The sequence below is a fragment of the Numida meleagris genome, chromosome Z, assembly GCF_002078875.1.
Source record: "Numida meleagris isolate 19003 breed g44 Domestic line chromosome Z, NumMel1.0, whole genome shotgun sequence".
Taxonomy (NCBI): Eukaryota; Metazoa; Chordata; class Aves; order Galliformes; family Numididae; genus Numida; species Numida meleagris.
In genome coordinates, this window is record NC_034438.1 from 74,301,441 (window position 1) to 74,329,194 (window position 27,754).

General features: G+C 42.0%; 1 protein-coding gene across 3 annotated transcripts in view; it reads left to right on the plus strand.

Moving 5' to 3' along the window:
* SNCAIP (synuclein alpha interacting protein) overlaps positions 8,833–27,754 on the plus strand; it is an 85,751-nt gene continuing 66,829 nt past the window's right edge. For 2 of the 3 annotated variants that reach the window (XM_021381045.1, XM_021381043.1), the window contains exon 1: positions 8,833–9,048. The gene's annotated coding sequence lies outside the window, so the exon portion shown is untranslated. Of the gene's footprint in view, positions 9,049–10,279; positions 10,350–27,754 lie in introns of all 3 variants that reach the window. The other variant, XM_021381044.1, reaches the window with a different exon arrangement.

The following is a 27,754-nucleotide window of genomic DNA, read 5'->3' on the forward strand; positions in this document are numbered from 1 at the left end:
TCTTTAATTTCTGGTTTTATTTTTATGATCATGGGATAGAGGATGGATTGACAATGTTGGCTGTGGATCTCATGGGACAAGCCTGCTGTTTTGAGTTTTCATAGTCTTTTGAATGCCTAATGCAATGCTAATTTGAATAACTAACAACGTTTTCTTTGGCAAAAACCCTATTTGGTATATGAACAACTAAATGATGACTTCAAATGATAATTACCAAATTGTGTTATTGCTGAATCATAATTGAATGTTTGAGCATTGGAAGGGAGAGAAATTAAATTCTGTATCACTGACCATGTCAGGAGAATCGTTAATCTGCATTCAGAGGGAGTTGTTTTAGACTTCAGTTCAACTTTGGTTTGAAAATGTGTTTTCTTCCTCACAGAAAACAACACATTATGTTTCTTAATTAGCTTTTTGGTCTGTGTTGCCACCAACGCTTATCTGCTTGTCAAGGACACTTACAAAGAGTATCACAATCCAACACGTCTTTACAACTGTGATTCTTTTAAAAATGAATTATTGCAAACAAATAGGAGCAAGTATTACTTAGTAACACTGGCAGAGTGGTAGACAATGAATATAAACAATTACTTCTTTATCTCACACTCTTTTAAATAGCTATGTGGAAGACTTCAGAGATGGCAAATAGATAAATTAAAACAGGTAGAAAACAACAGTGAAATAAAACATACCATGGCCAAATGAAAATGCCGTCTGAAATGACCTTCTTTCTTACACTCTGCACAGGGATAAGAAAGACAGACTTTCCCTACAGAGTCTACAGGCAGCTAGGATAAGATTCACAAAATAATTCACTTAATCCACCAGGAATTTATTACATTGCTTAAAAATCTTTGATTTAAAATGCTAATAACGGTGACTGGAAGCACAATTCTCACATGCTTTTCGCATTATTATTTCAGATCTTAGATCACCTAGAAGCTTAAGCAGAAAGTTGGTTTTAGCACATTCTAGAGAATGTAGCTTTGTAAATAAGTCATTTGAATTGGAATTTCTGAATTGAATTTAGTCTAGAGAAGTGAAGTTGCTGGGGAAACCTTACAGCACTCTTTCAGTACTTAAAGGAGGCGTACAACGAAGATGGGGATGGGCTTGTTATCACAGAGTGTAGTGAGAGAACTAGGGAGAATGGCTTTAAACTGAAAGATGGTAGCTTTAGATTAGAGATAAGGAAGAAATTATTTACATGCAAAGCAGTGAGGCAGTGGCACAGGCTGCTGCAAAGATGCAGGGGTGCCTCATTCCTGGAGGTATTTAGGGCCAGGTCAGATGGGTCCCTGGGAAGTCTAATCTGGCAGGTGGCTTTTGAGGTCCCTTCCAAGCCAAGCCATTTTATGATTCTGTGATTCCGTTAATGAGAACTGTAATGTTCAGCAGCATCTTGGTTGCAAGGTTATGCCCAGAGAGTGGTGGTCAATGGCTCAGTATTTGAATAGAGACTCAGTGATGAGTGGTGTCCCTCCGGGGTCAGTACTGGAACAGTTGCTTGGTACTCTCATCATCAGTGACACTGGCAGTGGGATCAAGTGCACTCTCAGCAAGTTTGGAGATGACACCAAGCTGTGTGGTGTGGTCAGCGTGCTTGAGGGATGAGATGTCATCCAGAGAGACCTAGACAGGCTGAGCAGTGGGCCCAGGAGAACATCACGAGGTTCAACAAAGCCAAGTGTGAGATCTTGCACCTGGGTTGTGGCAACTCCTGCTACAAGCTGGAGGATGTGAGAAAAGAGCAGAGCCCTGCCAAAAAGGACTTGGGGGAACTGGTAGATGGCAGCTGGACACAAGCCAACAATGTTTCCTCACAGCCCAGAAGGCAAACTGCATCCTGGGCTGCATCAAAAGCAGCGCAGCCAGCAGGGTGAGGGAGGTGATCCTGCCCCTCTGCTCTGCACTGGTGAGGCCTCACCTGGAGTACTGTGTCCAGATGTGGAGTCCTCAGTATAGGATAGACACAGACCTGTTGGAGCGCATCCAGAGGAGAGCCACAAAAGTGATCCAAGGGATGGAACACGTCCTCTATGAGGACAGGCTGAGAGAGTTGGGGTTGTTCAGCATGAAAAAGAGAAGGCTCTGGGGAGACCTGATAGCCTTTCACTATCTAAAGAGGGGCTATAAGAAAGACGGGGCAGACTCTTTAGCAGGACCTGCTGTGACACAACAAGAGGAAACAGTTTTAAACTAAAGAAAGGCAGATTTAGATTGGGTATAAGGAAGAAATCTTTTACACCAAGAGAGGTGAGGCACTGGCACAGGTTGCCCAGAGAGGTGATGGATGCCCTGTCCCTGGAGACATTCAAGGTCAGGCTGGACTGGGCTCTGAGCACCCAGCTGAGCTGCAGATGTACCTGTTCATTGCAGGAGAGTTGGACTAGGTGACCTTTAAGGATTCCTTCCAGCTCAATGATTCTATGATTCTGTGTGTCAGCCACTCAAGAGGTTGAAAACCTCAATGGATGATTATGAAAATGAGGCTGCCTTTTCTTTGGTGCTACAAAGGAAGTGGCTGCTTTCTGAGGCAAAGTAGCAGATCTAATGAAAGTGACCATAACTGTCATGGTTCAGTTATTGGTATTCCACATCATAACATCATGTAATGCATGTACCTGGTTCTCAGAAGAGAAGAACTACTACATTCCCCAGAGAACTTTGCTGCCTTGTTACCATTTTCTGGTCAGAGGGAAAAATAAAACTGTTCACATATCATGAGACGTTCTCTCTTCTCATCCCATCTCTCGTCCTGGCAGCATCTCGCTCCCCAGCCATCTCACCATTGGCACTAGAGTAAGGCCTACTTTAATTTTGGACATTGTCTCTCATTTTATTGGATTTATTAGCTTAAATTGTAATTATTTTGTATTATATTGTGTTATTTTGCATTTTGATAGCTTATTTAGTAAATTAGTTTGTTTCTCCTCGGATCGTTGCCGCTGTTTTGCTCTCAGGCCCATCCCCCTACCCTTTTTCCCTTTTCCCTTTCATGGGGCGTGGGTCCGTGGGTCCCCCGCCCCATTCATCACGGAACCGGGCTGAACCTGCCAGTAAACCACTGACAATAACCTTCTGTCAACGAAATGTCTCATAAATGAAATATCTTTACTCTATTTTAGTGCAACATCCAAGTTCCTTTGCTATCATCTCCCTCAATATATTGAAACCTGGGTATTATCTTTACCCAAAGTAGCATTTTTGATAATTTCAGGTGTATTTTGAAACAATGTCTAAGAAGGTATCACAACATTTGATCTGGGTAACTGGGTGGAGTAATTGCAGTTAGCAACCTTGCTTCTACAAGAAGAAAAGCAGATCACTGCATACTCTTCATTTGAGGTAACCTATCGTCTTCATGGCTAGTTTTAGCTACAGTTGTTACAAGTTCCTTCCATATACACAGACAGATGTACAGGGATGCATTTGCTTGTCTGTCTGAGGTTCAGTCAGACAAGAGAAAAAGAAAAGAGCCACCTCTTCAACTGTTTAGAAACTCCTTGTCTATGTGACCCTCAGTCAACTTTTACCCAGAATTTTTGCATTAGTCTTCACTGCAGGAGGGATGTACCAGCCTCCAGCGTAGGCATTTAGACAATGACTGAAGTGGAAGCTTTTGTACCCTAAGATTTTAGTAAGAAATACTTCCCCTTTCTCATGTAGAACATCATCATGAAATAGTCTGGAAGACTTACTTTGCCTTGTTTCTGGGCCATTAGCTGGTTTCCAGGGATTTCTCTAGAAACGTTTTTCATGTCATTTGATTGTTTGAATGTCTTACTTTGACCTAACTCAGGAGATAGAGCCTTCTGCCAAGAGACTGACAATATCTATGAATTTAAAATTTCTGAGAATCATGTTAATAAAGAGGACATTTTCAAAACAGTAAATCACTAGTAGCATCTTGGTTATGGCTGTAAAACATCTTAGTCAGTAAGACTGCTGTGAGTAGAATTCACTTATAGCTCTTGCAAAACATGTATGGCAGTACAGATTTTGTTTAAGGCTCACTTGAAAGATAGTATTTGGTCTTAATCCAATTTAATGTGTTGCTCGGTCAGGATTTCCTCCAATGACTCATACATACCCCCACTGAATTTAAAAGGATATGTGTAAATCAGCATTAACCTCCAAAACTTTAGGCTTTTTATCTTACCTCTAAATTGGCAACACACTGCATCTATATGTCATAATCATACAGAGAAATATCTCCTCCTACTTTTCTTTCTCCCTTATTTTTCTTCTTAAATGAGGTCACATCAGAGGCTGTAGGTCACACTCACAGGATGGGTGGAAAGCAGAGTTTAACTCTGGACAGCCAGCTATATGTGTATCCTTGGCATGACTCTGCAGCCAAGCAGTCCCACAAGTAAGCTCTGACACCATAAGCTAATGCAGAAACCAATGAAGGGTTTAAAATGTACTGGAGGGTTTAAAATGTACTGGAAATACATGTACGGTAAAAAAACAAACAAACATCTGTGAGACTGGAGAAATCCTTTTTTTTTTTTACAGCAGGCAAAGATAAAACTAAAGTCAGTGTCAGAATGTGAAAACTCAAATAGACAAATGAGAAGCCAGACAAAGCATACATAATTTAACATGGAAGCTAATTATCTATTATAATAATGTTGTAAGGAATATCGTGATGGAAGTTTGATCTCTGTCTGAAAAATGTTCTCCAGTTCATCCAGGCATTAACGGGCTTTTATGCCAGAACCTAGAGCAGCAGATTATGATAATTTTCTCCGACGTTCTCAGCCATAATGCCATTTCCAGCCATGTGTATTATGTGGAGCTCTTCTGCACAGTTCTTCTGAATTTGTGGGGTGTCCCGCTGTGAAATGATCTACCTGATTCACCCAACAGAACAGATCAAATCAGTAAGCATTTGATAAACCGCAGGCTTGTGCCTCCCCTCCCCTCATGCTAGCTGCTGAGTGGCCTCTTGAGAATGCGGGAACACCTGTATGCACAGTCCCAGAAACAAAGCTGAAACCACTTTCAAATACATTATTTAAGTTTTCTTAATCTTTTCCCATCTTATGGATGAGGACCTCATCTGCATTCTTTTCAAGACAGCCTCTTGCTCTCTGAAAATCATTGACAGCAGAGAGCTCTGTTGTGGGCTAACAGATCAGGTTCAGACAACACAAACACTGAAAACAGTACAAGAACAAAAAATAAAAGAGAGAAAATGGCAGTTCCAGGCACAGCATCTTGTGATTTCTTCAGACGTAGAGATTTCACAAATCTAAGGTATTATAGGTAGTTCTGTTTGTTGTAATCTAGGCTAAACAGTAGATCAGTGCTTCTCATGGCTTATGGAGCATTGTCATTACTCTCTGAAACAGAATTATGCCCACACTTGTATTTGCTCTGTGTTTACACAGTTTTCAGAATGAAAATATTTTCTGAAGTAGAGTAAGAGAAAATGAAGGGGGAAAACCTGAGAATGATTTTAGAATGCCAGAGGCAGGGTTGACTTTGTTGGAGCCCCATTCGTCTCCATTAAGAATGTCAAGGCAGGAACAACATCTGGCTTGGGCTCGCTTTTTAGAGATGAGTACATAAACTCCTCTGTCAGGCTCTAAAAGTTGTACTCATTCTTGCTAAACCTCCATGCTGAATTGGATTTTTTCTTTTTTAAGGGAACATGTAAGTGCCACAGCAACTGCTCTGAATGACTGTGACTCATCATGGCTCATCATTTGACCAACATAAGGCTATTTGCTGTTTCAGGAGGTACACTTTGTAATTACTAGTTTTCACTTAATATGATACTACTGGTGATGTTTCTCGGTGGGGTCACCATCTGGAAGTCCGTAGGCTGCCTTTACATATGAACTACTTTAAACACCCTTGCACTTTACCAACTGTTTAAGTTATCCGTACAGCAGAACACTGATTTCCAGCTCAGGACTGCTGCACATTTCCTGGAACACATACAGAGGCACCAGAGGTGGTCCTGCAAAGGAGCAGCCAACCTCTTGCAGGACACATCTCTATGGGCTTCACGCCTTGGCTGAAAAATTGTGGTCTTCATGAGCTATTAGCAGCACACTTCTACATCTGTCTCAGTGTCACCTCCTGTAGGAGTTTCAAAACTGATGGTTTTCTCTTGTATTCACAGAATCACAGGATCATCACTGAATCACAGCATGATTGGGTTGGAAGGGACCTCACAGCACACCAAGCCCCATCCCTGCCATGGGCTCATTGCCCCCGCTCAGGATCGGGAGGCCCAGGGACCGTCCGTGTCCCGGGGCACCTCCAGGGATGAGGCATCCACAGCTCTGGGCAGCTGCCTCACTGCCTTCTGAGTGGAGAATTTCTTCCTTATCTGTAATCTAAACATACTCTCTTTCAGTTCAAAACATTTCCCCTTGTCCTGTCATTGTGTGCCCATGTAAAAAGCTCTAACACCAGCCTCATTTCACCATATAGGAATTCTGATGTTCAGCAAACAATGACGTGGTCCTGTAGAAACTTGCTGGAAAAACAAAATGCAACACATTTCCAATCCATCTTATTCCTTTGGGAAATGGACCTGGGGATGTTGGTTGATGCATGGCGGAACATGAGCCAGCAGTGTGCCCAGGCGGCCAAGAAGGCCAATGGCATCCTGGCTTGTATCAGAAATAGTGTTTCCTGCAGGAGTGGAGAAGTGACCATCCCTCTGTACTCAGCTCTTGTGAGGCCACACCTCAAGTGTTGTGTTCAGTTCTGGCTCCTCACTACAAGAAATATATTGAGGCCCTCGTGCATGTCCAGAGAAGGGCAGTGGAACTGTGAGGGGCCTGGAGCACAGTGCTCTGGGGAGCAACTGGTGACCTTATCACTCTCTACAACTCCCTGAAAGCAGGTTGTAATGAGGTGGGGGTTGTCATCTACTCCCAGGTAACAGCAATAGGATGAGAGGCAATGTCCTCAAATTGCACCAGGGGAGGCTCAGGTTGGATGCTCAGAAAAATTTCTTCTCTGAAGAGTGTTCAGGCGCTGGATTGGGCTGCCCAGAAAGGTGGTGGAGTCACTGTCCCTGGAGGTGTTCAAGAAAAGGGTGGATGTGGCACTCAGAGATATGGCTTACGGGTGAGTACTGGCGGTAGTCAGACTAGATGATCTTAGAAATCTTTTCCAACCCTAATAACCAATGATTCTGTCTGTTTGCACAGACTGCAAGAACAAAGAGAACGTTTTATTTTAAACTGGAAAAAAAAAAAAAAAAAAAAAAAAAAAAAAAGGATGGTACTACGTAAATGCCAGTAAAAAAACATCTTGATTTTTTACAGGAACTGAAGTTGTACATTATAATTTACTCTTATACAGCCATGCAGTCTAATGAGCACTTCTTATTTAAACAGTATTTTCAGCAATGAGCTCATAAGTAGATACATAAAGACCTTCTTTACTGCCAGAATGACAAAGCACTGGAACAAGCTGCCCAGAGAGGTTGTGGGGTCTGCCCTATTCAAGACCTGCCTGGATGCCTACCTGGGCAACCTGCTGCATGGAACCTGCTTTAGCTGGGGGTTGGACTCAATGATGCCTACAGGTCCCCTCCAACCCCCACAATTCTGTGATAAGCAGGAGTATCGGCTTTAATTGAGGTGCTATCATTTCTAACACACACAAAGATACTTGGCAAGGCTTTAGCAAAAAGCTGCATTTGCATATGGATGGTATTTACGGCCTCCAAATTAAAATAAGGCCCTTTTGGTTTTCCATCCACCCCCTCCTCGCAAAGCCACACCGCTGCAGGATGTGATATTCTGCAGCTGACCTGCATTCCTTCCAAACCATTTAATCGCACAGAACTGACCATCATTCCTGTACCAAACCACCTCCTCAAATGCATTACAACTGCCCGAAACGGTGACTTAACCTCCGTATACGTGCAAGTGTGGAACGTGCCACGTCCATGTGTGCCCCTCCACAAAAGCAGATGACAGAGCCGTGAGGGACGTCTCCAAAACAAACCGTTCCCCCTCGCCCTCAGCCAGCACGGCCGTTTGTGGGGTGGCCAGATTGCCCCGCGGCCCCTGCCTGGAGAACGCGGGTTAATTCTTAGCAGATCTCCTTCGGGCTTCTTTCCTACACGCTGCGAAAACGCAACGCGAGAGGGGGATGTGAGGGGAGTGGGGTTCTGGGGAACGGCTGTGAGCGGCCTCGGTGATCCCCGCAGCGCCGCGGGCAGACGGCACCTGCGGCATCGGGCGGAGCGGCAGCGGGGAGCGGGGGTAGGGGGAGGCAGGGAGGAAGGAGGAAAAAGGGGCTGTGGATGGGATTGGGGAGGGGGGGGGGGGGGTAAAAGATGGAAGAAAGGAAAGGGAAAAAGTGGGGAAAATGAAAGGGAAAAAAAATGGAGGAAAAGGAGGGAAAAAAGAGAAAAAGAGAAAATGGGAAAAAATAGAAAAGATTGAAAAAATGGAAGAAACAGAAAATGGAATGGAAAAAAGAGAAAACGACAACAAAAGGGAGGAAAAAGAGGGAAAGGGAAGAAAAACGGAAGAGAAAGAGAAAAAAATGAAAATAATGTAAAAAGGAAAGAAAGAAATGGGCAAAAAGGGAAGGGGAAAAGGGAAGGAAAAGGGGGAGAAAGAGGGAAATGGGAGGGGAAAAGGGCGGAGAAAGGAGGGAAAAGGGGGGAAGGGGCGGAAAAAAAAGGAAAAAGAGTGTGTGTGGGGGGGGGTGTTAAGGAGAGACCCCCGGGCGCTACTCCCCGCCGCCGCGCCCGCGCCTCCCCGCACGAGGCCGCTCCCCGCATCGGGGCCGCCCCCCGTGCCCCGAGCCCGCGGAGCACGGCGCGGCCGCATTGTGACGCAGCAGCGGGACCGCCGCCGCCGTCCGCAACGGCGCTGCGAGAACGGGGACCGCCGGCTCGGCCCGCGGCGGGGCCACCCCCGGAGGAAGGGCAGCGGCCGAGGGCGGGGCCCGAGCTCGCACCGGCGCGGGGAGGCGGCACCTGGGTCCTTCCCCGGCTCCATCACCCGGCGGCGGCCGCTGAACAGCGGAGCGGAGCGCGGCGCGGGGTGAGGCGAGGTGAGCGGCTTTGTGGGCCCGTGGGCGGGAGGGGCGCGGAGCGGGGCCCGCGGAGAGGCGGGGAAGGCGGCGGGGAGCCCCGCGCCGTGCAGCCCGGGCCGGGGCTCGTCCGCTGGGCGCCTCCCGGTGCAGCCTCCGCAGCCCGGGCGCTGCGAGCCCGGCGTGTCCTTCTGGGAGCAGCCCCGGCGCCGGAATCGGGGGGAAAGCCGAGCGAAAGTTACGCGTTTGTAGCTGCGAGGGAGCGTCTCGGGAGTTCTCCGGTAGAAAAACAGCACCTTGGGTTAACCGCGGTCCGAGAGCGCGGAGCCGGGATCAGACCTCTTTCTTGTAGCAGTCTGCTCGAGCTGTTCTGTGAGCAGACGGGAAGGACAGCACACAAATCAGCTCCCCGAGGGACGTGGGCTTCGCTGCCGGTGTTACTGCCTCATGGCATTTCAACTCTTGGCTCGAAGCCAGGGTGCTTAAAGACGCATTGATCAGTCACGACCGCTTCTCGACGAAAAATGTAACAAAGCAAGCAAACAAAAAACTTAACCCGTGCCTGCTTGTGTCTGTGGCTCTGTAGAAACCATGGAGGCAAGTCGCCCTGCTACATCTTGTACTGCCCATGCCCCCAGCGAACTGTAAGTAATCAGGCCCATTGCCTTGCCCGTCAGCGTGGGCATCTTCAGCCCAAGGCCAGCTGCAGACGGCTCCCAGGCTGCTCGGTATGCATAGGAAGCCACTGCGCTTCTTGTGCTGCTGAGGCTGTGGGTATGCCTGGAGCCATACTGGAGCCACACCTGAGGCTTTTACATCTGCACAAGAACCCTGCTCTGGAGAAGGGTCCCTCAATGGGAACTGATGAGAAAGGCTCCATGTGAGTACAGTTGGAATTTGGCCTGTCCCGTTGTCAAGAAGCAACTTGTCTCACCGGTCCCGTGAGAGCTCACAAATTGTACGGCAATTTTTCCTTTATTCCTCCCTTCAGTTAGCACATAGCATCCATACACAGTGTGAAGAATGATCATTTTCAGCATCCTTCACAAGGTGCATAGTGTCTTGTCTGCACATTCTGTCAGAAACTGCACATCATTTCACCCCGTCACTAACAGTGTCGTAAACCAGCAGATCTATCCTTCTCCAGACCTTTGTGGTTTTTGATCTGTGGTGTTGGCTCCGTGCGGTGCAAAAAAGAAATGTGACTTGTGGCTTGCAGAACGGGTTGGTGAAATGGGGACGTTTCTTTCAGAGAAGGGGGCAGTGAAGATCTACCTCCATATCTGGGGAGGCTCCGAGGGACTGGCCTGCCCGTCTTTCAGGTGAGGAGGTCATGGAGAAGACAGTGCATTACATTAGACAGAAAAAGCTCTTCCCCTCAGCGGTATTATTTTTTTCTTTAAGGACAGAAAATGGTGTGGTAAGCAAGTAAGTATGACCTGATTTCTTTGAGACTCAGTTCTGAGTTGACATAGAGCCACATGTGGAAGGGTGACCAGCTGGACTGAGTGACTGAGTGACACTGCTGCAGGTGCAGAGCAGCTCCCCCCAGTACTTTGGATGAGTGATTTTGCAAGTTTTTGTGTATTTTTTTTCATGATTGAACCAGAATCCCTAGTACCTAAGTTCACACATTTAGCAAACATCCTGCAAGGCAGCAGTGCTCTTTCACAATTACTGTCTTTCTTAAAGTATTACAAGGCCAGACCGATTGGTCTCTCAGAGAATGTGTCAGGGCAGGGCCAGGTGGGGATGAGGGAAAGGCTGTGTCGCAGAGGGCAGTGGGCATGGCACAGCCCCCGAGGGCAGTGGGCACAGCCCCGAGCTGCTGGAGCTCAGGGAGCTCTGGGACACCGCTCTCAGCCATAGGGTGCAGGTTCAGGTGCTGCTGTGTGGGGCTGGGGGACCTTGTGGGTCCCTTCCAACTCAGGATACTCTGTGGTTCTGTAAACTTGTCATCACTTTTGGCGAGGTATTAACAGAGCAGCTAAGTCTGTCCTGTTGCCCCTCTGCCTCCCCATTGTCCAGCCTTACCAGAAGCTGCCACCTGTCCCCATGTGGAGCTCTTGGTGGTTGCAGCGTGTTGGGGTTGCCTCTTCTTCCCATGCATCCCTGAGGCAGCGTGCCCCTCTCACTGGCACAGCTCCCCTTCTCACTCAGCACATCCCCGCTCTGACTGCATCCACAGCAGCACCTTCCTGTGTGGATATTGGTTTACTAGAAGCAAGAAGGGGGAAGCATGGCAGCCCTTCTGCAGCTGCCTTAGTGCCTGCTCTCTGAAATGGAGGCGTGCAAGTCACGCTGTCCTGATGCTGTGCTGGGGTGCCAACACAGGAGCAGCCCCACGTGGGACAGGCAGCTGTCACAGAACAGCATGGATGACGTGCTGGCAGTGGGGCAGGGGTGCTGGCTGCCATGGTTGTGGCACCGTGCAGTGCAGTGTGATGCTGTATGGGCACGTGCACAAGGACCAGCAGCCCCAGCAGTTGCTGAGCAATGAATGCAGCACGCTGCCTCCCCTCACTCTGAGTGTTCTGGCCGACGAGGGGTGGCGTGCAGCAGAGCTGTGTTTCCACGCTGTCTGCCTCTATTGCCGCCAGGAGCTCCAGCAGCCATCTGTGGCTCACTGCAGGAGGGAGGAGGGGGCGGAAGGGGAACACCTCCCATTTTGATTCCAGCTTTATTTACAGTTTGATTTTAAATGTATTTAAGATAAATAAATCTGGATGTAGTTATTGAGAGTAAACCTGTGTCTGTGTCAGACTGCGCTTAAAAGTGAAATGGCAGAGGGGACATCTTCTCATCTTCTCTTATAAAGCCATCTTGATTGCTATCAAGTAAAGGAAAGAAAACTTCCAGTTTTTCAGATTAAAGTGTTTGCAAGGAGCCAGTTTACCAATGCTTTCCTGTAAATTACTTAGAAAATACAGTGAATTTTTACTGTTAATGTATATTTTTGCTGCCAAGATGAAAAAAAAAATGTTAAAAACATGTTGGGAAGTAATGGATTTTGGAAGGGCCACGGCCAAACTGAAGGGAGCAATCCTCAGATAGTTTGCAGGAGGATCTGAGGGAAGGTTGTGTCTGGGCTTGCTCTTTTCCTGGCAGATGTATCTGCTCCTCAGAGGAGGCAGAGGAGATAGGCTTACGTGGAGCAGGTGCACAGCACACACAAGGGAATTCATCTTTAAATGCAAATATGGTTGTGCAGTGGAATTATGTGCACAATGGAGCCATTGAAAACAAGAGAATAGAACGTATGCATCAGATGCCTTATTGATTTAAGATCCCAAGAGACTTTTTAACTGATGGGAAAAAGAAATTAATTAATTATTGTAGCAGAAATATCACTTGCTGCTTCCCTGCCTGAGATGGAATTGTAATTTCCATTTCTAAAATCAAGTTCCAGAGGTGTGGAGATCTTGCAGCTCTTAAAGAGAAGGAAAGTGCCATTCCGCTGTCGCCATTTGGTGGCTGGGGCAATCCTTCATTGGGTGTGTTTCTTGTGAGTTAACAGGCAGTTAGAAAAATTTGTTCTGTATATGAATGTGGCTGACCTGCACTTTATAAATAATTATTGAGTCAAACGTGGAAATACACTTTTCTGGTGAAACGCAGTATTAGCTTTGTAATGTTTGCTCTAAGCATTTCCTTTTCAGTTTGCAGTTGAAATGCTGGCATTGTTTTCCCTTGTTTGTACTGGAGAAAAAGGCATTGTCTCAGTTACCTTTTAAACTCGATGCATGACCTCTCCTTCCTCTCCTCCTCATTTATTGTTACTGCATCAATCTGTAACTTGTCCTTTAAAATGCAGCTGTAATCAGGAACTTAACACTTCCCTCCAGCTCTCCCATTTTAGCAATCTGTGCTTACATCAGAGAGCAAAACTCAGCCTGTGCTGCATAGCTTCCTTGCGTGTGCATGACAGCTCTGCTCACAACTGGAATCTGAAGTCATACTGCTCTAGTTGTTCATCTGTGAGTGGTTCTGCAGGATCTGACCGTAAGGACTGCCATTTTTCTTAAGAAATGGGAAATCCAGGCTAACAAATATAACCACTGGCATATTTATATGTGCATATTCATATCTCACGTTCAGTAATGTACAACTGGAAATATTCTGCCTTTTGCATGCTGCGCTCTCAGTTCTGGTTGTAGTCACAGTTGTACACTTTAAAAAGCCTAAGAAGAGCTTTGGATTTGGCTCAAGGTTTGTAATGTTACGGTTGTCAGTATGGTGAGAGATTTATCTGAATATTTGTAATTGCTGTGTCCAACATTTAAAAAATAACAATTTTTAAAAGGCAAAACAAAACTAGGAATTACAGTGCACTCAGTAGCAGGAGAGTGCCAGCAGGGTGAAGAGGATCATGCCATCCTCTTTGACCCACGCCTCTATTCTGCTTAGTGTAAGTATATTCATATGACTTTTTTCTCTTCCTATACTTTCAGATAGTCTTAAGGTAAATGCACTAATTATATTAAATATTGGGATATTGTCATTCTGGAAACTCATGCACTGAGGACTAGATGAAGCACAATATTTGTGCTTGTTGCTAGGACATGGTCACAGACTTGTTTTGGATCACAGAATGGAGCTGCTAGGAAATGGAATTATACCTAAAAAGAAATGAATTACTTGCTTTTTAGATCTTAAATTACAGGCAAAGGAGTTTTACAGTGGCTGGGTGTAAGCGAATGTGAATAAATACCTCAATCGTCAACAGTGTCAAAGGTTTTTACTTCCTGTTTGTAGAACCTTGATGGGTGTCCTTGGGGCAGAGGCAAAGAGAAGCATTGTGTCGGTGGAACAGCAGTGGATCAGACACAGGAGGATTCACTTGCTCGCTGCCCTTTTGAATATGGCACATACTGCAACATCTTTATCTCCCATTTCCTTACAGCAATTTGATAGAATAATGTTTAGAAGATTGAGTTTGATTTTTATTAGTCCGTATATTTATTGCTTGTACTAGTTATTTGTGTGTGGCATCTTAGGGTACCCTTAGGAGAAGGAGAACCACCTCTTACAGTCTAATTACAACAAAACAGTAGTTGCTATTTGGATGGAACAGACCAGACATTGGGAAACATGCTGGCAAAGCCATTAGTCACAAGGGGAGTTATTGTTCTGCACTGTGAGCTTGCTGCTGGTGCATGCAGCAGGAACTGAGCTGCCCAGCAGTTTGAAAAGCTTTGATAAGGTGAATCTGTCAGGTAGGTTACTTCGTGCCATATTTGCCAACTTTAGGTGTTGGATTCCAAGACTGAAAGGAGACAGAAGAGAAACTCTCTGCCATCTCCTAACAGTTGCTTTTGAGGGTTGCAGCTTTGATTCCGGCCAGAACTGCAATTGTCTGAGGGAGAAACAGCTTGTTTGCCTTTCTTTCTCTCCTCGTAAGGCAGCTAAGCACACTGAAGAATCGCCTTCCTTCTGAACCTGTGTGCTGGCTGTGATTTAGCAAAATGTGCACGCTATCCTCTGGAGCGTATTGTTCAGCATACAGGTTAGTGTAAATCCTTCTGGTCACGTGCTGGACAAGCTGTCATAAGCCATCTTTGAGAGGCCCCTGTGACGCAGTGCTTGTACAGCAGACTTTGCTCCCTGTACAGCAAACCACCATTTGACGGGATGAGCTGCTGAATGTAAGGCACTTGACCAACTACAGGGTTAGTGCACTACAGTTGTTTCTGCCCCTGTTAACAACAATTGTGGATGAAGACGTTGCTGATGTCTTGATGGTCTTCTGAAATAACTAGCCTTGAAACAGTGGATAACTAAAGTGCCTGCTTAGATTAGGATTTAGCCATCCGGCATTAGTGCTTCATGAAGATGAATGAGTGCCATTTACACATAACAGTTGCCTCCAGCTGCCTGTAGACTGTAACACTATCTCTTCATTACACAGCGAAACCCAGTGAGTCCTCGTACCTGGACATTCCAATTGGTCTGGCCTAACTCTGACAATCCCCACAGGAAAGGCCAACCAGCAACTTCACGTTGTATTCTCCAGGAGTTCAAGAAAAGCAGCTTGTGTAGAGAAAGAAGTGAGCTCTCTTGATCTAGTTTAGTAAAATAGACACTCCCTCAAGCATGTGTTCCTCATCAGGTTCTGTATGCTTTACACAGTGCTCCCAGACTTTTCTTTTTGCAAATACAGTTTTTATATGAACGTGGCTGTAGTAGCATTCTTTTTCTGGATGTGTCTACACTGAAATTGAGTAGCATGACTGCAGCTCGTGGACACATCTGCACTACTTAGGAGCAGATGACAGCAAAGCTGACACTGACTACAAGAGTTCTCAAAAAAAAGCTAAAAAGGAAAAAAAGGATAAAATGGTCTCAAGTTGCACTAGGGGAGAATTAGATTGGACATTTGGAGCATTTCTTCAAGGAGAAGGTTATCGAGCCTTGGAACAGGCTGCCCAGGGCAGTGGTAGAGTTCCCATCTCTGGAGGTATTCCAGAGATTATGGACGTGACAATAAAGGATGTAGCTTCATGATGGCATTCAGAAGGTCAGGGTGATAGTTGGAGTTAATGATCTTGAAGGACTTTTCCAGTGTAAATGAGTCAATGATTCTGCCTTTAATCTGTAAGCGATGTGAAAACTTTCCAACCTACGCTTAAGGGAGCACTATCCAAGCATTCTGGATAGATTGTCAAGCCATGCTGAATGAAGGCTGCTTTCATCTGTCTTCCCTGCTATTTTTAACTGTGCTGTCTAGATTAGCACTAGCAAGGATACTCCTACACATGCTGAAATCCGCTCATGACTTCATCCCACTGCTTCTCTACTATCTTGTCTGTGAATGCGCTGCATCTGGGTGTGTGTCCCTTTGTACTGATACAGTCTAGTTTTCTTTTCCACCGCATTTAGTTGTTTATTTTGGAATTTAATTTCCCTTTGTAAGGAATTATAGAGAGAGCATCAGAAGGTGGGAGAGAGTTCTGGCAATTTTCCACTGCAAAATTCCTGTTAGAAGCTATTTCAAGTCAGAAAGAAAAATTTTGGAAAAATACCAGTGATGACACTAATACGACTACTACACGTTTGTTATTTCATATAGAAAACTGTCTGACTTCATTGCATTTTTAAGAGAAGTAGTTTCTTATTTTCATTTATTTGTTTATTTAATGCATGTAATAAGGGTTATTTTTAGGCTTCGTCAGATTTAATATTAAGTTACCTCACAGACTTCTCAATGAAGTGTGCTTCCAATTAAGGTGCTATAGGAGCAAAGCTTGACAGCAGCAAGTATCCTTCCACGTTAGATTTCAGTGTTTTCATTCACAAATATATTTTCCCTTCGGACCAAGCAACCAACTGAAAAAAGTCAGAAGACAGTGAAACTAATCTGCATCTGAGGATATAGAGTGAGAAGATCTGCTGAGTATCAGTCTCTTTTACTGTGCAATTTTTGTGTTATTTAACAAAGACAAGGAAGAAAAGATGACTTGGAATTTGAAGCTAGGACCTAAAAAGATGATTTCATGCATTTTTTTTCATGCCATGAAGATATTTCACATGAAAGCAAATACTGTCCAACAAAGAGCAATACAAAATAGACTCTAACAAGGCACATGTTCCCGTGACACGAGGCATGCTGGAGAAGAGTAAGGTGAAGCTGAGCTTTTCAGCCTGGTGGAATGTTACAGCTTGCTTATCTGCCAAAAAAGTATTTTCTGTATAGTTAAATGATTGAACTGAAATAAATAAAATGTTCCTCATCTTTTTTTAAGCAGAAGAAAGGAAGAATGTCTTACAGCTGTCCTTGATGTCCTGCTGAGGGAGAAGCGTAGCACTGGTACACTAGATGGAGCAAAATAACATGAGCGTTGACCTGCCAAGTCTAGTTCTAGCACAAGGGTATCTTAAATGAGTTCTCCAACATTTTCACTTACCAGACTATAAGACGAAGAGAAAATATATTAGGAAACTGGAGTAGCAGAATTGTTAATAGTAGCATCTTTTTCTAATATGAGCTAGCGTTTTGCATTATAAAGAAGATTTTTCTGATCTTTCCTGAACAGCACCAGCACATAGTTTGAAGGTGCTATAGTTTAAGTGCATCAGTCTTGGTGTACTTTGTCTTCTTCACTCACCTTGCTTATCCTGCAAAATGCTGCAGAAGTCTTGCTGCAGGACTGGGCTCTGCACACAAAGCTGACTGTGTGTTCCTAAGGTAAAAACAACTGTTGTTGGACATTACCTAAATAGCTGAAAGATGTTGTGATGGTTACAAAGTCAGGTGCTCTCAAATTAGAAAAGGGAGGAGTAGAGTTTATTCTGCCACTTTGTGCTTTCCTTGCTCTTCCCTTTTTTGGCAGGCTACGTGGTGGCCAGGGATGCTTAACAGATCTCTTGACTCATTTGTTAATGGAGCTGGAAAGCACATAGATAATGGGGTAAGAAACACAGCAGAAAAAGAGATGTCATTGTAATTAATACAGGCAAGGCAACATTGACCATCTTGTGTCTCTGCCTCTGTGATGGGGTCTTATATGTTGCTAAGCAAGAAACTGAATTCATTATGAGGCATTTGGCCACAAAGGCTGCATGCTTTAACGTTTGTTTCCTAAATTAAATCTCTTTGCTTTTGCTATATAGAAGAAATGTACTGCAGTGAGAACTGTTTCCCATTTCTGGAAGCAGTCAATATGGTCTGGAGATAGGGAACAGATATGCAGGTACTCCCGTATGCTATTTCTGGTCCTAGCCCGTTTACCATGCTATTCTGTGCCTTGCCATGCATCCCTTTGTCTCTTTTCCAGTTTCTAGATGTGATTAATAATGCTTTCTCATTCTTAATGGAGATTCTGAATGAATTATTGACTGTAAGATGCAGTGACACATATTTCTTTATTTCAAAATTGAAATCTAATTTTGAAAGAATTTTAAGAATCTGTTAAAGACAATGCTACAAAATTAGAGCTTAAAATAACAGCAGTGCTTCTGTAGTTAGAAGTTACTTCTGTTACAGCTCTGTTGTCTGTGTCACTGAGTTATATCTGCTGCCTGTATTGTTTAAAACAAATAGCATCAGCATCAACATAGCAGTGCTTTATACAGGACAGCATAGCCAAAGGCCATTGTGGTCTATTTCTGATCATTTAATTAAAAACAAATAACAGTTTAAGAACTTTCTGATCTCAGGGGCATAGATATCTCTCAAGAATAATTTGATTGTTCTTCTCTGAATTTTGAAATTTCCCTGAAACTAATGGAGATCAAAATTAGTATTTGACAACATTTAAGTTTGCAGTAGCTCACACCATTTAACTAATAATTTTAGCAAACAAAATTATAAGCTCTGTCTAGGAAGTAAAATGTCAAAATCATCACGGTTTTGTCCTCTGTCAGTTTTTTTAAATTAAAGATATGTGCAAATATGTCAATAGACAAGTGCTGGTGCTAGTTTTGAAATAAATTGATATCTCTGTTTGCAGTAAAATGTTTAAGTCTTATTTAATATTTGTTTACTTTGAAAGCACATACCCATGGCATTACATGCATGCAAGCAAATTTGCGTAATGAACTCAGCAATCTCAAATGAGAGAGGGTTGTTCTAAGTAATGAGGAGAGTGAATTTTGGGAAAAAGCTTTTATCTCCAGGGTCTGCTTTTTGGGGCTGCCCCTCACCACAGTCTCCTTACCCATTATGCTTTGCACCATATGCCCTGCCCAAGGCTGACCAACTTGCCAGCTGGGAGAGTGAGTACTGCTGGTGGCTCACCAGGACACCAGATCCCAGCATACACTCCAGGATCACAGGATACACTCCATGCATTGTGACCCTGGAATGGAATGTTACTTACATTGGAGTTTTCCCTTAAATTTATAATTAAATCTAATGTGAAGCAAAAAAAAAAAAAAATCATCATGGGACTAAATGCAGGATATATATTTTGGCAGGCAAATGTAAATGCGGCAAGTTCTAAGTTGTTGATTTTTAATACAGCATTTGAATGTTGTAAACTTAAGAGAGTACCATTTGGAATTAGTATTTTCCCAAGATATTTTTCGAAAGCAGTTGAACAGGCCACAGTGGGACTACAAGGTGTTGAAAGTCTAATAGATGATTATTGAATTGGGCTGAGGAATTTCAATGATAAAATGAAAGATACAGGAAAATGAAAAATACCTTTTTCTGAGCTTTAAAATAGATAACAAACAAAAAACCCAAACACGATCTAACAGATGCTGTCAGCATTCAAAATACGTTGAGCAAAGATATCTCGCATTACTTGGTTTATTGAGACAACACTTGTAGATGAAATGTGTTCTTAAATGAAAAAAGAAGAAATTAGGAAGACTTATAGGGATGGTGTACTGATTAAATTAATTTCAGATTTTTTTTCTGTGATCCACGAATCACAGAAGATATGAGCTGTGGAAGAGGAGTCGAAAAAGAGTGTTGCATGGCACTAAAGAGACAAACAAAAGCCAGGGTTTGAGTTTCGTGTCATGAAACTGCAGATTGTATGATTTAAGCTAACTGGTTTTACTAACAGCAGAAACATCTTCTGAGGACTGCTGCTCCCGTACTACGGCCCCCAGTGCTGCTGCCACTGATTCAGTGGAAAAAAGAGAGACCTGAGTTTCTCATTTTTAAATGAGAGTGCAGTGAGTCACATCTGCTCTATTAAAACTGTTGACACAGAATTCCCCACCTCCCCCCAAGCCAACACATGGTTTGGAAAGACTGAGCTCCGCTATGCTTGATTTCATCCTAACACGAGAGTTGGAGCCTACGTTAGCAGTGGTGCTTGAAATAAGCCTTTTGCTGCTCCATCTTACTTTAGGGCCAAGTTTCTGGTTCCCTGTGGATGCCATTACTAGGATTTTTACACAAGAACTAGGCTACCAAAAAGAAGGCATCTTTTTATTATTTGTGTAGCTCAGGAACTTGCAACAGCTCTACAGATGTTGAGTACTTACTACTTTTGCCAAAATACTTTAGAAGTTGTGAACGCTTTTATGGCAGAGTACTTTTAGAATTGTACCTGGAGTAAACTGTTGTTAAAGCAGTATGTTATGCGTATATGTATGGATCCCTTTCTTCTCAAGTTGGTTGGGAATGATACGTCACCATTAATTTTCCCAGTGTTGTGTATAATTTTCCTGAAAATCAATGTTTTTTAAAGTTTTGCTCAAGTAAATACAAGCACACTATACATGTTCCAATGTGGCACTTCTTTACGTATGTAAAATTTTACGTTATTGTGGAACCATTTTAGGTGATAGGTGAGCTGTGCACCCTCAGCAGCCATTGAAGATGTAACAGTTGAACTTTAATTTTTCCGTGTGTTTTACATATAGAAGAGATCATTGTCTTGACTAATGGTTTACGATCCATTGTGAGACTTGATACAGAATGCGTAAATGCAAAGCAAGACTGTTAGTATTCAGATATTCATTCCTCCATTTGTGACAATGTGACTAAATAGCTGCGTAAAGCTCTGCTGTTTCTTTTCTTATGTTAGGAGAGTACTGATGGCATCAAGTAAGTTAGGAGTCCAGTCAGCTGTTATCCCAATTGCCATTTAGTAGTTTGCCTCCTGTATTAAGGAAAATAAATAAGCATTGTCTTTAATGTGGAGTGTGCTGTATTTCAGTTGCTGGTTTTCTTTGAAATAATGATGTGAACTGCAAATAATCTTGACCTGAAGTAGAGCAGCAGTTTATGTCTCTCTTCCAGTGTTCCAAGCAACCATGACTTGATTCATATAAGTCTTTGGTTCAGTCTCAAATCTAAGTTTAATGGAGGATTTACAGAAATGTTGAACAGCACTAGTACTTGTACATGATTGATGCAGTGTTCTATATATATTTTACAGTTCTGCACTATAAATTATTTGGTGTTTTAGTATTAAAAACAGATGACAACCTATAGCTTTAACATTAAGTATGCATAGAAGATGGATATATACACATACATAATCTCTGGATTTGATTGTTGAACCTCTATGCTATATTAAAATGTATTATTCATTTCTGCCAACAGCCATGAGTCAATGGAAAATAATGAGTGCAATCACTTGAAAAATGCGCATTCACGATTTGCTTGTATTCATCTCAAAGTTCAGACTGCAGATGTGTAACCATTCATTTTACTGTTCTCCGTGATGCATGTAAGCCTCTCGAGTATTCACATTTATGAACTTCCTGCATTACCACTGATATTTAAAATAGAACGGATAGGTAACATGAAATAAAATTTATTTGTGCCATAAAATTTACTGATTTAATAAATAGTTATGGAAAAACAAACAAACAAAAAAAACACCAGATCATCACTCAACCTGATTTTCTTAGTTCAGCAACTGTATTTCCACTTGTAAAGTCATAAATTCCATTTTCAGTGGAGTTTTCTTGTAATCACAAGTAAGTGGTTTTTTTCTCAAAGGAGTCACACTTAGGAGGAGAAAAAGGCTTTTTTTCTTTCCTAATTTTTTCGGGAAGTACAGGAAAAAGATGGATTATCTTTTAAGCTTATTTTGTTACGATTTTTTTTTCTGACAAACTTCACGTTTCTGAAGTGACTGAGGAATGTTAATTCCCCAAATTTCTGCTCAATCATAATTTTCTAGGGAGAGTTTCACCATATACAATCTTCTGATCCATATGCGTTAGTTTAACCCATGTTTAGTGTTAGTATTAAATTACTGACATTCAAAGCAAATGTATTTGAAGACTTCTTTGAAGATTCCTTGTTTAAGAAAATGTTTTCAAAGCATGGAGGAATACAATAAACAAGTTACCAGTTGTCCAATTACAATGTGAGACTGTACATCCAGAGCTCCAAAATCTATCAGAGGCAGATTTCCCACCATTACGCACATTCTATTTTATTGCTGATTAAGCCAGATTGTGCTTCTGGTATAATTTATTCTTATGCATATCTCAGTATGAAATGCCATTATTTTTTCTCCCTGGTTTGGCTGGGTTTTTTTTGTTTGTTTGTTTTTTGTTTTAGTTTTAGTCCATTTGTTTTATACATTGTTATTTTTTCACCACTTCAATAAGCAAAGGAAAAAAAATCACTAACAGAACATATTATTGAAATCCTAAAGTTTCAGAGGTTTTTTCTGCTTACAAGGGCTGTGCAGTGTGATTAATCATGAATTCAACCTTATGAGGACCTGCAAAAGAAAGTAGTTCACTATCAACCCGTTGCTGTAATTTTGGCTCTTGAAATAAGAGGTTGGGATCCAAGAGAAAACAAACAACAATGACTATTTTTCTTCTTTTTTAATTGTAAAAACAAGTTTGGATTAATTGCTGTGATGGGGAAGAAAGTGAAGTGATGTTTGAGCTACAAGAATAGTGTAATACAATGTTCCCTATGTGTATTTTAGATTTCCAACTGCAGCATGAAAAATGCAAGTTTCACCAGGACCAACAGCCACAAAAATTCTTTTCCCCTAAATGGAGAAACCAAACAGTATGCATGAAAAATCAGAATACTTACCAAATCTTTTAAAAATATTTGTAGATCACATTTTTTCTCCTGACAGCAGCATAACACATTGGCTTTGAAGGAAATTGCTTCCACAACATTGAGAACGTGAACAAATTGCCAGTATTGTATTCGCATCACCATAATTCTGCAGAGAGATGTTATTCTCTTTCTTGCTTTGAAAACTAAATTTCATGTATATTAAGGAAGTGATAGTCATCTTCTTCATTTCATCCTACACTCACACCCTGTGGAATACTGTAAGGTGCCCTTTCCTGGCTGAAGGAGATGGTGATGTGCAGCCAGTGCAGCCGGTGCCTGAACTGTTACATCCTTCACTGGTAAAACCATGAGTATAACCAGGACCTCCTCTTCCTTATACTCAGAGAGAGCTTTTCAAAGTTCTGAACTGAGAAGTGAATGTATGTCATGACTTCTAGGGCCCCAGTTCCTCTCCTCTTAGTTCTGTTTCTGAGCCTGCTTGATTTGGCAGTGCTGTTTTGCAGGCTGGCAGGCGAATCTCAATAACTTTAGCAGCAAATTCTTTCAATTTGTTCAGTTTAAGCCTAAATTCTAGGCTCTGTAGTACATTAGACAGTGCGTGATATTCTGTAAAATTACTTGTCATGTGCACTCTTGTTCTCTATATACACTCAAAAACACAAATGTGTATTTCCTTTCCTAATGGGCCTGCCATCTGATTCTGAAAAACCACATATACTTCTCCAGATCCAGTTTCCTCAATATGGAAATTACTGCTTAAAAGGTCCTGCTACATTTTTAGAGTATTTGTACAAGCTTTAACTAACTTGTGGATAAGTGGAAAGTTAAGTCAATTGCAAGGAAAAAAAAAAAAGAGGTTTAATTAGTGTTTTTAGTGATGGGCTCTGACACCATTTGAGTCTATCCATTAAAGGATTATTGATTTAACAGTTACAGCTCTACAGGACTAACCTCTTCCTGAAGCTATAGCATAAGTCATAAGCTTAGTATTTTCTTTCTCTGAAAATTCAGCAATTCCTGTGGCTTCGGCATGTGTTTCTGCAAATCTGCAGTGAAAGTTACTGCTGCAAAACTCAGTCTCATCTGCACTTATGATTGTATTTGGTCTTTGGGATTTTGAAAAGCTGAAAGATTTACAGGCCTGTCTCTCTGACCTTGGTATTGGGGAAGTTTATAGAGAATGTCATCTTTACTGTGATCACGGAGCACATAGAAGACAATTGAGTGAACAGATGAAGGCAGCATGGGTTCAGGAAAGTCAGGTCCTGAACTGACCTGATCTCCTTCTATGAAAGTGAACCCACTAGTAGTTGAGGGAAAGACTGTGAATGTTTTTTATTTGGACTTCAGCAAAGCAGCAAATACAGTATTCTGGAGAAACTAGATGCTCATGGCTCTGATAGGTTTGCAATTCATTGGGTGAATAACTGTCTGGATGTCTGGGCTCAAAGAGCCACTGTGAATGGAGTTCTGTCCAGTGGGCAGCTGGTCACCAGTGGTGTTCCCTGTGGGTCAGTCTTGGGGTCAGTTATGCTTAACACTGTGATCAGTGACCTGGGTGAGGGCGTTGTGTGCACCCTCAATAAGTTCACGGATGATACCAAGTTAGACAGGACTGTCAGTCAGCTTGAGGGTATCATAGAATGGCTTTGGTTGGAAGGGACCTTAAAACCCATCTGATAGGTAGCAGCTCCGTAGGTCCCACCAATGAATGACATCCCTCAGCACCACTTCAGGTTGGTGGTTGGGCTTGGTGAAGGGCTTGAAGGGCTTTTACCAGCTAGATGATTCCATGATTCACTGTCAGTTAAATGGCTACTTCAGCTCTAGATCAGAAATCCTGCTAAGTGCCACATGGGATTTTATTTTCTACATTTCAGAGCTATTAAACCAATAATTTTGAGATTTACGTAAACTTTCAATCAAATGTAAATTAAATCAGATGTGAATACTTCTATAGTGGTTGACAGAAGACTGTTTCCTTAATCGTAGTTAATATTAAAGGCTTAAACTTTAATTCTCAGAATGTCATCATGGTTGCTTTTTCATTAGGTCATAATATTACATTTTACAGTTGTAGGTTTGAGATAAAGAAGTAAACACATTACCCTTTCCTAAGTATCAGATGCTGTAGTAGCCCAAGAGGAACAAGCTTCATGGGCAGAAAGGAGAGGCTTTATGTATTTAAAATAAGTGCATAATGTATGTTTCAATTAATGCTTGAAATCTAGTAAGCATCTGAATTTTTTCCCCTAACATTAAGAAATACAAAGAGAATCAAAACAAGTTTATTTTCTGCCAAACAAACAGAACAGTGTAATTTTGCATTATGTTAAGTACATAGCAGTGAAAAGCCCATCACTCAGTTAAAATCTACAGTTCAGGAACACACATTATTTGTCAGCAGCAGGAAATACCCAGAATGCTGAAATCAGTTCTGCCATCTTCATATTTCACTGTAATGGTGAACTTCTACCAGAAATTAATTTGTCTTTGCACTATGTTTACTGTTTTACTACATAGCCTAAGGAAAGCTTTCTAACACATTTAGGAACACTGCCATAATCAGGGAATACAGTAACTGCATTATTGAATGAAATCAAGAAGCTTGGGCTTTCTGGCCCCAGCACAGCAAGGGCTCCTAGCACAGCTTGTCCTGGCTAAGACCATTGACTCTGCAGCCGTCACAACTGTCTTACTGCTGTGCTCCCTGCTGTCTATCTGCATGTTGTCTTTTATTAAAGACTGTTCTTTTGGAAAGGTATCACATCTGTCTCTTCGGTCTGTTTGTGTCCTTGTCAATTGGCAGAGCTGCTCAGTATAAGCATAATCCAGTTAAACAATAAACATGATGAAAACACACTGCAGTAGACTTCAGAGATCGTATCTGAAGTTTTGTAGCAGTTCCTCAGAGCAACTGAAAATCTTTATTCTTCAAATATAAATGGCACCTCTGCAGGTAGTAAATGGAGAAACTGAAGAAATCATCAAAGACATAAAAAGCTTGCACCTTCATCTCTATGTCAGATGTGTGAGCAATACTTTACTTAAATACTACATGTTGACGCACTTTAAAAAATGCCAGCTTCTTATTCATATTTACATTCCCTTCATTGACTCTAAGGGGAAAATTACTTGAATATGATCAGTAAATATTCAAACAGACAAGAATGTAAAGGGAGATACTGCAGCACAAATGAAGAATCATTCTCTTCTGAAGAGTATCACTTCAGTTTTATGCATTCAAATAAAACTACAGCCTGACATGGTTGGAGTATGTTAACACTATTAAGTCATACAAGGATTTGTGATACTACAGTGCAGTCTGAAGCATTAACCAATTTTTCTTACCTTTTACGGCTCCTAAATTTTTTTTCTAATTATGTGTAATAGCATTTTTTCTCTCACTTGTCCTGCTCAGTGTCTGGTTTGTCTCCCACCGACTGAACCTCTCTTGTATGAGTTTGTTCTATTTACTTTTCTTCCTTTAGTGTAAGCCAAGAAAAATACATCATGCAAAGGAAATTATCTGTCCAGTCAACTTTAAAATTTAAAATATAAAGGGGAAAGCTCAACAGGAGCAGATTTTAAAGTGCAAAGATGAATTTTAAATATAACTTGTTGTAAGAAAAAAATGAGAAGTTAACAGTGAGGCTGAAAAATGGCGTGATTTATTTCAATGAAAGAATAAATTCTGAGACTGGGACTGCCTTATCCCTTATCACATTTGTTCAGAAGTTTTCCCGAGTTTAAAAGTTCACAGCAGCAATTCATAAACAGTATGGTACTTCTAAAGCAAGTCAAAGTAAAAGCACTGCTTTTAATCAGCACACAATTATCATCATTGCTCGAGCTACACTGATAGGACGGGAAGAAGGAATGCAGCAAAGCACAATGATTTTCAAAAAAAAAAAAAAACAACCCTAAAATATACAGTTTTAAAGATTAAGATTGAGAAGTCCTTGCATTCCAGACATGAAGGAACCATCCACCTGCAGCCCTACAGAAGTACAAATACTGAGCCCAGTTCTGTTCCTAATGAAGTCAATGCATATTCAGTGCATATTTTTAGATGAGAACAAATGTATTTTTTTCTGATCAAACGTAAAGAGACTTGTAGTCTTTTACCTAGTTCTCAAGATCATACAGTCATCCAGCCTTGCATGCAATGCAGTCTTAGGGGAGTTTATTTTAAAGATGTCATGCTAAGGTCGGTAATATTGCATGGTTCACTTGCTTTATCTTCTACTGTCATGAATTGCACAGGAAATCCTTCACAACTTGAGGCACATTAACATCAATTTTTTTTTAACAGCAGCAGTGACTGGCACTGTACCAGTCACATATGCATCAGGATGCACAGTGATGGTAAAGCATTCTTACTGACACACAGTTCCTCATGCTTTTTGTTCGTTTCTTTATTTTTAAAGCACTGAGTAGTACTCCATGTAACTTATTCCAGAAGCAAAGAGTTACTCTAAGAATGACATCTGAGCTCCACCTTTTCATTAATAGCTGTGTGACTAGGACTTTACCCAACTTGGGGCAAGGAATATCTACTTGATTGTTGGTAATTGCTTCCCTCTTACTTTTCTATATACTTCTGCATTTAGTGCTTTAATAAACAACCATCACATTTAATACTAAAAGACAGCAAGTCCACTTCCTCATTCCCAAAAGGAAACAGCAGTTTAGCAACAATGTGATCAGTATTCAGGTTACTAAGGGATCTGACTAACTGAAGAGTTGCTGGTAAGGAACACAACTTGTGTTGTGTTGATGAGAATCACTCCACATTTCTCATAATAAAACAATCCTTTCCTCCCCATAGTTTTATATTTCCTTCAAGATTCAAGCAGAAAGAAAACTGGACTCTGCGCGTTAAACCAGAATGCATGCACTAGAGCTTTCTGGAACGAGGCCTAGAAAAATAAGCGTGTTTGTTTCAGTCAACCTTGAAGGGGAAACCTTTGGAGTTGGAAATCAGTACTTGTTGTTTTAAAACTGAAGCAACGTATGTGATTCAAGCTAGAAGAAAAGCTAATGCACTGTCTACTTAGTACTAATGGAAAGATCAAAATAATAAGAGGTTGACTAATCTGTCAAAAATGAGATATTTGATTGGTTATATTTGGTTAATTTTCCCTTTGAACTACTACAAGCCTATCAACTCTTAATATGAAATACCCTACAGTTGTGCAATATTAGCATTCTTACTTCATCTTAAGAAGCTCGTATGGCAATAGTTTTAGATATTTCCCA